At 48.0% G+C, this 14,338-nt stretch overlaps 1 protein-coding gene across 1 annotated transcript in view; it reads right to left on the bottom strand.

Moving 5' to 3' along the window:
• Kirrel3 (kirre like nephrin family adhesion molecule 3) overlaps positions 1-14,338 on the bottom strand; it is a 557,724-nt gene that overhangs the window by 189,390 nt on the left and 353,996 nt on the right. The window lies entirely within an intron of this gene.

Consider the following 14,338-nt stretch of genomic DNA (forward strand, 5'->3'; position numbering starts at 1 on the left):
CAGTGTGCAAACCCTTTCCCCTTCCCAGTTCAGGTGGCTTCAGAGTGGCCAGGCACCCTCTCCTGGGTTAGTCACCTGACAGATTAAGCTCACCAAGCCCAGGCTACAAGTCGTGTAATTCAGCTTTAAGTATCTTATTGATTCACTGAAATGCTGCCATGGATGTTAATGGAGACAAATATTGTGGCTGTGATTTTTCAAAGGGCTGAGTAATTCCCAGACATCAATAACATCTGTCATGATGTAATGCAGGGCGACCTTAAGACTTGGGGCCAACAACTGTGGAGGATGGGGCTGCTGGGTGGAAGAAGTGCCGAGATACCGCTAAGTGGGGAGGACACCAGACTCTGCCGTGTTGCAGGAATGGGGCGAGTTCCCTGTCTTGTCCACAGCTGCAATAGCAACATAGCAGGGCCACTGCGATCCTAACCAACCCAGCTCCCGCTTGGCCAGAGTATACAAGACCGCCTAGACTGCTTCTGGAGGGAGCAGGGGACTTGCTGAAGGTCAATCTTTCAGGCACTCAAGGACCAGGCTAGAAGTCAGGTCTCAGAATTCCATACCCAGTCTCTTCTTGGTACTTGTCCGTAAGATTTCTGAAATCTGCTTGAATATATGGCCAGGAACAAGTGATTTTTTTTCTTCCAAAAAGCTTCACGAAAACACTCAGAATCAGTAATTGGAAGGAATCAGTTACTCTCAAACAAATCCCCCCTTTCATTCAAATTCTGCAGGCTGCCCAATCCTTCCTACCCTCGGATTCATCCTCTCCGCTGCTGCTCACATTATCTCGCTGCAAGATGAATCCGATGTTGTCACTCCCTGAAATGAAGACCTCCATCAGCCTCTCCATCTCTCCTCAGAATAAACGTGTCCCTGGTCCAGCCTTCCTCCCAGTCTGCAGTGTCACATCTGGCCCCTTTTCTTCCCAGCACTCTGGTAGCTGTACGGCTGCTCCAGGCCCGTCTAACTTCCTAACACTGAGAATAAGCAATCCCCTATGTTTGGACTATCTTCTCCTGCCCACTGCCCAGGTAACTCCCACCCATCCATCAAGAGCCAGATCTACCCCACCAGCAGATAATGAGCCACTTCTCTGTAGGGCCACAGAACACTGCCCATCTGTTATTGATCACAGAGCTGCCTATGATACCGCATTTTGTTTTTTTTTTTTTTTTTTTTTTTTTGAACTTCTTTGGTCAAGAATTGTTTCTTTACTTTGGCTTCAGGACACAGAGAAATCGATCTCCAACTGACTGACAATCTTTCGCCCCGCTGGTTAGGTTTCATAATGCTGGAAGGTGCTAAGCAGGCTGCCAGGAGAGAAGACATTAATAATCTTACCCACTGCTGGACACTCCATGTTACAGTACTGACCTGCCAGCTACAATGTGCCCATTGGTGCAATAGTGGCATGACCGTTATGAGGCTACTGGCTACTTCCTGACTGAGTTTGAAGTTTGCTCAATGGGAGGGAATTTTATGCTTATATTGTGGCGAAGTCCTAAGTCGTAAGGTAGAATCTGCTATTGTTAATTTTTTAATGGACATGGTTGTAAATTGCCTTCTAAGTATTTCTGTTTCTACCAAAGGCCCGGGCTATTCACAGCCTTGACTAGAGAAGCTTCTTTGTGCAGTGGGCAGCAGTCAGTGGAAAGATGCATGGCTGGGGAAGTACTGGGAATCAGAGACTGAGGGCACAGTCATAAGGGGACCATCTTATTAGCCTTGCAACCCCAGATAGGGAGCACCGAGGAAGAGGAAGCAGAATTTAAGAGCCCGAGGATGGGGAGGAGTCCTATGAAGGACTGTCATCTGCATACGAGCAACATGGCCATTGCACTTAGCACATGCACCAGCTGTGATCTTCTGCACAAGACCCATTCAAGATCAAGCCAATGACAATCCCTGCATAGGTGAGGGGTGACCTCCAGGAACCACCCCTTACTGAGGGGCTATTGGCTGCTAAGTAGGGATAATCATTCTTCTTTAGGCTGTGTCCACTGGTATTTTACAGAACCCAGTAGGTGGACACACACACACACACACACACACGTAACACTAACTGACCTTAGTAGGTCACCCAAAAGGAAGACATGGACTTAGAATGAGAATGTGTTAAGGGAGATGCAGGTATATCAGGAGAGTAGAAATGGGGCTACATCTCATCATATTCCATTGTTTACATGTCTGAAATTCTCAGAGAATGTCTGTGCTTTTGGCACAAGCAGTAGGTGCACTGTAGATAATTCTTCACCGACTGGATAAATGGATCTGAAGTCAGAAGCCTCTTGGCGTGTGAATTTTTAAAGAGGGTTTAGGGCAAACACATTGACCTTGGAAGATACAGGTTTTTATAGAAAAAAAATCCCATAAGACCCTCATGGGATTGAGAATTGGGGTCAGAAAGACAGTGCCTCACCTTAGCATATGTTGGGCATCTTCGAGGGGGTCTAGAGGACTGGGTGGGCCCTTGCCACCATGCTTCTTGAAATTAGTATCCTCGTGCCACCTTGGGGACCAGCACCTGACATTCTAATGAAGGAGGTGGCACGTTCAGTGTTGACAGACATTAAACCGGTAGGGCGTAGTAGCAGTCCGGTGTTCAATAATGGGCAGGACATGTGTAGGCGCACGTGCCAGCTACAAAGGCCGCAGGGAGACATCAGAGTAGCAGAGGCTCCTTTGTGCGAAACATTGTTTTTAATTGACTGGTGTCTCTGGGGAAGAATCAGGAGACAGAAGGAGAAACAGTCTTGGGTGCGGAGACTGGGAGCAGAGGTCACCGACCAATCAGTATGAAATCAGGGTGTCAACAGCCGCCCTGGTGATTCTGCTCCCGGTACAAGAGCTATTGATAGGTCCCCTTAAAGGGCAAACACAAAAGTGAACCCTGTGTGTATGTGTGTGCGTGCGAGCATGCGCGTGCGTGTGTGTGTGTGTGTGTGTGTGTGCAGGAATGATACTTTTGTAGGCAAGAAACCTTTGAGAAGAACCTTATCTTTGTGATTGAACTTTAGTATATTGAGGGGTGAAGAGGAGGGACTTCAGGGAATGAGCAAGCTGAGCTCTGAGGGAGCTGTGAATGGCGCTGTTGAGGGAGCCAAGCCTAGGATACCTAGGATTGCTGGGAGAAGAGGAAGGAGGAACACCCAAAGCCAGGCTGGGAGCAGCTTTGAGTTGTTATCGTGTCTGTGATGCCTCAGGCAGCCTGCTAGCCTATCCTTATTGCTGGGCCAGGCTTCAGGGTGGCCCCTGTTGGGACAACCAGTGGTGCCATCTTCACCAAGTCTGAGGCTGTCACCTGAAGATGAGAGCAAACTTCCCTTAATTAAGACTGTCATGGCAGCTCCCTGGCTCATGGTGACTGATGCTGCCCATCCGACTGCCACGTGGCCAGTGTGCCTACATGGTCCGTCATCTCCTAATTAACACATCTTGTCAGGTCCAGCGGCCAGCTTCAGTAAACATGCTCTGAGCAGCTGTCACTGGGACCCTGTGTGGGACCTGCTATCTCATTAGTGCAGAGAAGGGAGGTGGCATCAGCAGCAGGGGACAAAACAGAAATGCCCTCTGTGGGGTATTAGTGGGGTAAAAGGGATGTCAGATGCTGGGGAAGAACTGAGCGTCCTGTGGAGGGTTTGGCTTCAAGCACCAGAAACCTTTCTTTCTCCTTGAAGACAGGGTGGGTGGCAGTGTGGTTAGGAAAATACCCTGGATCTAGAGGCAGCTTTTAATTCTGTCTCTTCCAACCCCAGGAGGTTCAGACTGCTGCAGTGAAAATGTGGGTTATCTCTACTTGGCCTACCTGGGAACAGTGCTGAGTAGGTCTTATGGTTTTATGGGTTCATGCTATTCTGAGGAGCTTCCCCCTACCCCAAATGGCATCCCATAGGGATAGGATACAAGGAGAAATCTTGAGCTTGTCCCCACGATGTTGCTGGGGACACACCTCATTCGTGCTTTCAAACTTTCCTACCGGTTGTGGTGTCTGTCCTGCATCTGATCAAGTACTGGCTCTCTGCCCTCTCACGGTGGTCCAGCTCCTTCCCTCTGTGAGGCCCAGCCAGCCTCTCTTCAAAAGGAACGTGAAAATATCGCAGAGAAAATGTCATCCTGAAACATCACCGAACAACCCTACTCTCCTCACCCGGTCCGGCCTGTCAGTGACTGAGGCTTGAGCACCTTAGCTCGTTCCCCCCTGGATCCTGAGCTCTGTGTGTGTAAACTCTGCATCCATGAGAGTGTGTATAGGCAGCTGGTCAATGTCTGCTGGCCGAGAAGGCATTAGATCACCTTCTCACAACTTGCACAGAGTGGTGAACTCAGTTTCCCTCAACAGTTTGCTCCTTGCCAGCTCTTCTGGAAGTCATCTTGCTTCGAGCAGGGCATTTAGCAAAGACTCAAAATTGCCATTCTCTCTGTCTGCCTGCAGGGTGACTTTTGTTTCTCCCTATCTTCCTATGTGCATTGGATTTGCTGAGTCTCTCCAGTGCAGTCTGCCGCCTGGAACCAGTTCCTGCTCTCTGCCTGCCTTCTCCAACACTCTGCCCCCGTGTAGGATCTGTCCTGGGTGAAGTCTGAGCAACTGAGGATGCTGTGGAAGCATCTGGCAGCAGCAGGGAGGCCGACTTTTCCAGCCCCTCAGCAGCACCAAACCCACACAATTTGTAAATCTTGGATAATGAGCATTTAAAGGGCACATCCTAATGAAGGGATTTGGCACTGACTAGCCAGGAAATGCAGGCTGGAGAAGATTTTAATTACAATGCTCCTTGTCCCCCCCCCCCCCCCCCCCCCCCCCCCCGCTTCCCTCTTCTTCACCTTCTCCCCTCCACCCCCTCCATGATGTCTGTCTTACTTCTAGACCAGCAAAAAGCTAGTGTCTTAAGTTTTCCTCCAGGAACTTGTTCTTGAGGGGTCTTGGAGATTTCCTTCAGCCGAAAGCTTGGAAGGTTTGCTTTGACAGCAGATGTGCTCAGGTGGGTAGAGGCAGACCGGGACTCTGCAGGGGGCCAAGCCAGGCAGATGTCCCTCCCTCAGGAAGCCCAGTAGGGGGTCTGAGAGTACTCATGAATGAGTGGCAGCTGCCAGCCTTGGGAGCTTCCTGGGGTGAAGCTGGAGGGTGAGGGCTAGGGACCAGCTGAGGGCCTCCTGGGCCAAATGGGTGTTTCTTGAGCCTCTCGGGGAGCCTTCCTTTTCAAGTGGCTAAATGGAGAGCATGTGTCCTAGCAGCTGCAGCCACACTGATTATGAGAGCAACTGTTCCTTGAAAGCCTTGCACTTTCTCCTCCAGGTGCATGCCCACCTTGTCTATACCGCAGGAGGCTGAGCTGTGAGGACATTTCTACCGTAAGTTTCTGGTGGGATCAGTGAGGAGGCTGTGGCGGGGTGTAGGGAGAAGAAATGTGAGGTGAACTGTGGTTCTCTTGTCTGAGGTACCACGTGGATGTGCCCACCGCTGGAGCGCATGCTCCCTGTCAAGGTGGCTTCTCTGAAGGATGCTGGACTTCTTCTTTTGACTGCTTTCTCTTGTCACCCTCCGGACCTGGAGTTTTGCCTAAAACCCAGTTTTGAGAACTGAACGCCGACTGTACCTCATTCCTGAACTTTTAGAAGGTCCATGCTGGCCAAAAAAAAAAAAAAAAAGCTCGTCTTAATTCTGATTGGCCATCTTGCCTGAGGTTTGTCTCAGCTGTCCAAATCTATGCAGGACTGGACCTATCAGGACTACCGTTCATAGCAGGCTCCAGGGAAACTCCCTCTTTAGCTGACCCTGGGATCAGCTGCACCATGCTCTTGAACTCTCTCCTTCCGGACAGTCTGTCATATTCTTCTTTTTCCACCTCTAGTGGAAGGCCTGGTCAACACTCTCTCCCAAACATGCCCTACCTCAAGGGTCAGCATCTGCCTCTGCCTGGTATTCTCTTCATTAAAATCTTAAACAAACCTTTACAATCTCACACACGGGGACTCTACTTCCTTTCCACTCTTCATTTAGTTGTCTGTGCAATCAGTCACCAATCACTCATTGGCTCAGCCATTAATTCTATAACTTAAGGGGATTTCTAGGGGCCAGGATTAGCAAGCTTCATCCTGTTTCATCTTGACAACCTCAGCCAGATGTGTGTCATCATTATTGCTATCTTACACTTGAGGAAATGGAATTCGAAGAGGAAGAGGAGGAGGCTGCTTGCTGAAGGTCCTAGGTCATGTTACTGGTTGGCGCCAACATTTTTACGCATGAGCACTTGTAGTCTCCAAGTTCAGCATCTTGTTATTGGCATCCTGAGACTACATATGCGGAGTCGGACGTCACCCCCTTTCCCTGCAGACCACAAGTCTCTGACTTTGTCCGGAACAGAAAGAGCCCCGTGCACTTTAGAGAAGCAGAGGAGGCGGGAAGATGCCCATGGAGAAGTGTAGGTAGGGCAGGTGACCAATTGACCCTGGCACAATTTACATCTGTAGCAGAGGGGACATGTCACAGTGTCACAGCCTTCTCCTGTGCTCACATAATAACAGTCCCTTTCCTTTAGCACTTCGTACTTTTCAAAGCCCTTTCAGATCCATTAACTCATTTTATCCCCACCACAATCTAGCAAGCAATCTTACTTCACAGATGAACAGGCTCAAGAGCTGGGTAACTTAATCGAGGTCCTAGAGCTTGGATGAAAACCTGGACTTCTGATTCCTAGTTTATGTACTGACCCTCAGCATCATTTTCTAGGTAGGAATGGGACAACTCCACCAGATCAGTAGCTCCTAAAATCCCAGCCACTCAGACTACCTGAAGCCATGGTTCTCAGGCTTGAGAGATGGTTCAGCAGATAAAACTCTCAATATCACAAGCAAAGACTGGAGTTCAGACTCCCAGGACCCATGTAAAAGCTGGCAGGTGTGGCAGACACCTGTGATCCCAGCACTCAGGAGGCAGAGATGATATCCTCAGGGCAAGCAGGCTAGACAGACTCAAGGGAATCGTCAAACTTTCAGCTTAGGGAAAGGAAAGATCCTGAGTCCACAAAGAGTGAAAAGATGGAGGAAGACACCTCATGACAACTTTGGGTATACACACACACACACACACACACACACACACACACAGAGCCCCTACCACATGTGCCAAACACATGAGAACATGTGAATACACAAACACATGAACTTAAATAAATAAATAAATAAATAAACAAATAAATAACTTAGTGGTTCTCATATTTGGCATCAGACTTTTGGACTTTACTGTCAGAGGTATCGACTCAAAACTGCTACCTGAAGCCCATGAGTCCTCTCCCTCGTCGGTCTGTCTGTCTTTCTGTCTGTTTCTCTCTCTCTCTCTCTCTCTCTCTCTCTCTCTCTCTCTCTCTCTCTCTCTCTCTCTGTGATTCTCCTCTTTATCCCTGTCTCTGCCTCTCTACTTCCATCATGGGGTCAAACCCATGCTGTGCACATGCCAGGCAGCTCTCTATGGCTATGCTCTCTCCGCAGTCTGGAATCTACATTTCTAATGGATTCTGACGCTGCTGGTCCTGGGGCTGTGCACTTTGAAAGGCTCCGAGCTAGAGCAGTGCCTCATGTATGTTCTTACCAGAGCTCATATTATCAGCTACAGTAAGAAACAGAAAGAACTGCCTCATGCGTGCCTCTCCCAGCGGTAAAGAATTAGTGTGTGTCTCGCCTCCCTGATGGATGCCTGTGTGGCTTACAAAATGGGAAGAAAACCCCAGGCTTTTTGGTTCACATGCAAAAGGAAAATGTCCACACATGTGATTATTAATTCATTGTTCAATTAAGTTATGATCTCTAAAATTATCACAATATTTGGCTCGGAGGAAAGCAGCATTGAATAGCTTGTTCCACGTAATGTGTGAATAATGTAACTTTATTACTTTTCTAGCTCGCAAGTAATTGTGACTGACACATTGGAAATAACACGGGTCACCTTCCCTCCCTCCCTCCCCTCTTCTCAACTCCGAGCATTTCCTTTCTTGTCTCTTTCCTTGCTCATCCCTTTTAGTTAACAACTTCCTTTCCGTGGCAGTTTCTGTTCAAGCCTGCCCTAAAAGTATCTCTAAGGAAGAGGCAACGGGGTGAGGGACTAAGGATAAAGCTGCTAGGAGCTCTCATAAAGCCCACCTGAACTCATGCTCACACTTCTGTTTCTGGCATGTCTTTTGCATGTGTACTTCCAGCTGACTTGAGAGGTAGTTGCTGTGACAGTGTGTGACAAGGTCCATACATTCTAATGAAGGTGGTTATTTCTGTTTTCTTATTTTCTACCCCCTTTTGTCCTGAACTCAGCCCACATCCCCCACTGTCCAACTCTATAAGAAGTCCTCCCCTCCCTTGAGCCTTGGGCACCTACACTGCAGAGAGCAGCCATCAGCACCAGGGACAGCTCCTGCACTTGTCTTCTGGAGGCTCCTCAGCTGCACAAGGACAGTGTGGGGACCGTGCTGGTAAGGCCCCATCCGCCCCACCCATACCTCTCTCCAGCCAGTTGAAGTCTAACTCTTTTACATCACTCTTTGGCTGTTCAAATCCAGCTTACACATTATCATGTTTTGCTCTACATCGTCCATCAGTGTAGATTTTCACACCAGCCAACACGTTTGGTTATGCAGAACCTGGGTGCTGACAGCTCACCCACAATGCAGACATGAAGAAGATAGGGAGAGGATAACAGACTGAGATGCTGTTTCCTATGGCTTAGTCATGTTCCTGCCGCAAGGTTCCTATTCAGACGCCATTTCCTGCCTCTAGTCACTTCAGAAATTGCACTCCGTAGGATTCAGAAGTGCTCTCTGGGGGATTTCCCCATCCTGTTCTGAGTTCTGGTGTGGTGACCTGGTTTAATTCCCTTCCAAGCCCCAGTGGGAAGGGAAAATGATGGTTTTTTTTTTCCCTCAGGTACCGCTCCTCAGGCAGACTGAGGGTATGTCTTCTTTGCTGCCCTGTTCACACACACTAGAAACTATGAAAAAGTGGACCTGGCTCCCACTTCAGAGGGGAGGGTATCAAAAGCAGCCAGTAGAGCACCTATATTATGATGTGCTTCATGAGGAATATTCCATGCAGTCTTCATCACAGCCAGATGCAAATATAGCATTGTTCTCCATCTTACCAGTGGTGGAGCAAGACATGGTGACTTCCTAATCTGCACCATCACCAGGGCACAGATGACCATCTCCCTGGGGAAATGTCTACCCTCCCTGCTAATGCTTGTGACACCTCTAGACACCATTAAGTAGAAGCAGCTGATGGGCTTGGGAAGTGGAGTCACTTGGGGAGGGGCAGGACAATTCTCCATAGTATTCAGGGGAAAGACCACTCCGATTGGAGAGGATGGGAAGGATTCCAAAAGGAAGGAGGCTTGCGTTTAGTTCCTGGGGTTTAAGGTTTACTTTTTCCTCTGGCAAAGGATAAAGGGAATCTGGCTTCCCTGGCTGGCAGTACACAGGGTATACCTGGCAAGTAATGTGCTGGGGTGGAGCACTGTGCTCGCTCTACAACTCCTTCTTACACATGTCTTCCACCAGCCTGGACCATCTACTCTGTGTTTAGAAGTAACAGTAGCTCATTACAGATGGCTGTGAGCCACCATGTGGCTGCTGGGAATTGAACTCAGGGCCTCTGGAAGAGCAGCCAGTGCTTAGGGGAGGATAGGAGGGGAGCAGAGAAAAGTGTGCAGAGCAATAAAAAACAATAAAAAAAGAATTGATTTTTAAAAAGAAGTAGCATTATCTCCTACTGGTGTGGGAGAATTGTCTGTATTCTGTCAATCATGTTTTAAATAAATGCTGATTGGTCGGGCATGAAGTATAGGCGGGTCAACCAGACAGGAAGTAGAGCGCATGGCGATGAGAACAGGAGAATTCTGGGAAGAAGGAAGCTCTTCCAGTTTTCCTGCCCAGAACACCGAAGAAGCAGGATGTGATTTGCCTGGCTAAGAAAGGTACCGAACCATGTGGCTAACATAGATAAGAATAATGGGTTAATATAAGCTATAAGATCTGGCTTACCTCACTCAGGACAGTGTTTTCTATTTCCATCCATTTGCCTGCAAACTTCAAGAAGTCCTTGTTTTTTACTGCTGAGTAGTACTCTAATATGTATATATTCCATACTTTCTTCATCCATTCTTCAATTGAGGGGCATCTAGGTTGTTTCCAGGTTCTGGCTATTACAAACAATGCTGCTATGAACATAGTAGAGCATATACTTTTGTTGTATGATAAGGCCTCTCTTGGGTATATTCCCAAGAGTGGTATTGCTGGGTCCATGGGTAGATGTACTCACTCATATTTGGTTTCTAGCCATAAATAAAGGACATTGAGCCTATAATTCGGGTCCTTAGAGAAGCTAAATAAGAAGGAGAACCCAAAGAAAAACATATAGGCATCCTCCTGAATATTAACCTTTATCAGGCGATGAAAGGAGACAGAGACCCACATTGGAGCACCGGACTGAAATCTCAAGGTCCAAATCAGGAGCACCAGGAGAGAGAGCACGAGCAAGGAACTCAGGACCGCGAGGGGGGCACCCACACACTGAGACAATGGGGATGTACTATCGGGAACTCACCAAGGCCAGCTGGCCTGGGTCTGAAAAAGCCTGGGTTAAAACCAGTCTCGCTGAACATAGCGGACAATGAGGACTACTGAAACCCCAAGAACAATGGCAATGGGTTTTTGATCCTACTGCACCTATTGGTTTTGTGGGAGCCTAGGCAGTTTGGATGATCACCTTACTAGACCTGGATGGAGGTGGGTGGTCCTTGGACTTCCCACAGGGCAGGGAACCCTGATTGCTCTTTGGGCTGACGAGGGAGGGGGACTTGATTGGGGGAGGGGGAGGGAAAGGGGAGGCGGCGGTGGGGAAGAGACAGAAATCTTTAATTAATAAAGAAATAAATAAATTAAAAAAATAAGCTACAAGAGCTAATAAGAAGCCTGAGCCAATGGGCCAATCAGTTTATAATTAATGCAGACTCTGTGTGATTCTTTGGGGCTTGCCGGCTGTGGGAACTGGACAGGACAGAAACCCCAACAAGCAGCTCAGCCCTCATGGTACACCCTACTATCCAAAATCATGTCCTGGGCTATAGGTTCCAGGTCTGGGTTTTCTTGGTGGCCTTGCTGGTATTCTTCCCACCCTACTGTGCCTTACTCCCTCTCTGGTCTCCTAGAGGGACAACTGCACAGGCAAAGCAAGGAGAGAGGGTGTCTCTAAAAAGCCCTTCATGAACTGGTGGTCGGAGTCACTCCACTCAGTGAGGGACACAGTCCAGATTGTGGCTTTGTTCACCCTTAAACTTCTAGATCAGGACTCGTTCTGATCTGAGCATGGGAGCTGAGAGCACTTTTTGAAGACTAACCTTTGTTTCTCTGCTCAGTAGGTGGGACTCAACCTTGAACTTGGGTCCCGATCCAGCCTGCAGTGAGGCTGGGCTGGATAACTCACTTCAAGGCAGGCACAGGAAGGCATGTCTGCCTTGTGCAGGGAAGGCACTCCTGGGGGATTCTGGTGCTTTTGTCAAAGGAAGGGTCACAGAGGAAACTGCTGTCACAAATATAAGTGAGTGATACACAGGGGATGTAGAGTTTGGGATTATACTGTGGCTTTAGGGGAGCAGAAGAAAGTCAGTGTTTGGAGGACTGGGCTTTTTGGTTGCCTCCAGACTCGCAGCAAAGAAGAATGGGACTATAAGGCTGGATCATTAAGGGCCAGTGGACTAGAGGAGGGGATTGGCTGCATAGGTAAGGCTGGAGAAAATGACTCCTCTAAGACACAAATGTCTTCAATTTAAAGTCTGTTCCCCAAATCCAGTCCCCACCAGAGTGACGGATGAGAGGATGCAATCCAACTCTGTCATTTGCTATTTTTAGAACTTTGGGGGAAATCACATAAAGCTGCATCTCTGCTTCCTTGTTTGTAAAATGGGAGTGGTACACATTCTTCTTAGAACTGGGATAATGGATGCTCAGGGTAGACGCAAGGCAAGGCATGCATCAGGCACACAGTACGCGTGGGTTATTATTACTGCTATTTTTATTTTTGAGCCAATTATCTTTCTTTGCTATGGAGGAAGGACCCCTTTCAAAGATTCTGAAGGATGAAATGAGGAGACAGGCTGGCAGCAAACACAGATGCCCAGGAATCGAGTGTCTTTCTTTTACTCCTTCCTGAAGCGTATTCTCTTGAGGGCTCTTGATGTTCTTAACTCTAGCGGGAAATGGATAGGATGTCATCAGCTGTATGAGAGCTATGCCTTCAAGGCAGGCTGATGCTGCCTCCTGGATCCGCAGCATTCTGACTCATGGTTTCTTTCTGTCCTCCTGACTTCCTATACTGTCACTCACTTTCCTGTACCCCCGACCAGGCTAGACCCCCTCATCATCCACGGAACCCTTGCTTTCCTGCTGTTGTGGTTCTGGTCTGAGGGGCTCCTCTGAGCTGGAGGAGGTACTGGATGTGAGACTGGGTGCTCTGATGTTGAGCCTGAATCCTGGATCGACCACTTCATGTGTACTCTTAAGAGAGTCACTTGGTGTCAGGAAACATTTAGCACAGTGGTATAATGAGGGCAACAGTCACATCGGGGCATTACTGAGAGGTAAAAAGAGATAGCACACAGAAGTACCTAAGAAGATAGATGCTTGCTATGGCCAAAGTTCCTAAAGTCCTTCTTCCTCTGGGCTTGAAGCCTTCATAGAGAAAGGGTAGAGGAAGGGTAGCACATTGCCTTTCCTCCAACATAGCATGTTGCCTCTCCTTCAACAACATAACTCACCTCTCTCATCACCCTTGCTCTGTGACCTCAAGCCCCTCATTATGCTCCAGAAAACCCATGGTGAAGGAGGTTTTCAGCCAGGAATATCTCTAAGGGTGAAGGACAGAACTTCCCATAAGTGGTATGTTAAGACCTGCTTTTCTTTTTTTTATAGAATCCTGTGAACTTTTCTGATCCATGGATTTATTCTTTATAGCAGCTCAATAATTTTATTCTTTTTTTAATTTATTAAAGATTTCTGTCTCTTCCCCACCGCCGCCTCCCTTTTCCCCTTCCCCTCCCCCAATCTTACACCTGTCAGAATGGCTAAAATCAAAAACACCAATGATAACCTTTGCTGGAGAGGTTGTGGAGAAAGGGGTACACTCATCCATTGCTGGTGGGAATGCAAACTTGTGCAACCACTCTGGAAAGCAGTGTGGCGGTTTATCAGAAAATTCGGGATCAACCTACCCCTGGACCCAGCAATACCACTCTTGGGAATATACCCAAGAGAGGCCTTATCATACAACAAAAATTTATGCTCTACTATGTTCATAGCAGCATTGTTTGTAATAGCCAGAACCTGGAAACAACCTAGATGCCTTTCAATTGAAGAATGGATGAAGAAAGTATGGAATATATACATATTAGAGTACTACTCAGCAGTAAAAAACAAGGACTTCTTGAAGTTTGCAGGCAAATGGAAGGAAATAGAAAACACTATCCTGAGTGAGGTAAGCCAGACCCAAAAAGAGGAACATGGGATGTACTCACTCATATTTTGTTTCTAGCCATAAATAAAGGACATTGAGCCTATAATTCGGGTACTTAGAGAAGCTAAATAAGAAGGAGAACCCAAAGAAAAACATATAGGCATCCTCCTGAATATTAACCTTCATTAGGCGATGAAAGGAGACAGAGACAGAGACCCACATTGGAGCACCGGACTGAAATCTCAAGGTCCAAATCAGGAGCAGAAGGAGAGCGAGCACGAGCAAGGAACTCAGGACTGCGAGGGGTGCACCCACAATGACAATGGGGATATTCTATCGGGAACTCACCAAGGCCAGCTGGCCTGGGTCTGAAAAAGCCTGGGTTAAAACAGGTCTCACTGAACATAGTGGACAATGAGGGCTACTGAGACCTCAAGAACAATGGCAATGGGTTTTTGAGCCTACTGCACGTATTGGCTTTGTGGGAGCCTAGGCAGTTTGGATGGAGGAGGGTGGTCCTTGGACTTCCCACAGGGCAGAGAAGACCTGCTTTTCAAGCTGAAGGCCATTCCCAGCAGTGTTTGTTCACCTAGCACATATCATCATGGTTCTTCCTCTGCACTAGGTCCCAACCTCTGTGCTTCCTTCCTTTCCCCAGCTATTTTCAGTCCATGTCAGGAGCCATTTCCCCCCAAAGTTGGCAGAGCCTATCCCACACCCAATTATCTGTTAATAGAGAGCTATCTGTTAGCGGAACCCGCCCCACATTCTAACTATCTAGAGAACTAGGTGTGTCAGCTTGTGACTTCCTGACTGAGGAATCCTGACCTGACCAATCGTAACCTCCTGG

Source organism: Alexandromys fortis, unplaced genomic scaffold (genome assembly GCF_014885135.2).
Source record: "Alexandromys fortis isolate MF-2015 unplaced genomic scaffold, M_Fortis_MF-2015_v1.1 scaffold_168, whole genome shotgun sequence".
NCBI classification, from domain to species: Eukaryota; Metazoa; Chordata; class Mammalia; order Rodentia; family Cricetidae; genus Alexandromys; species Alexandromys fortis.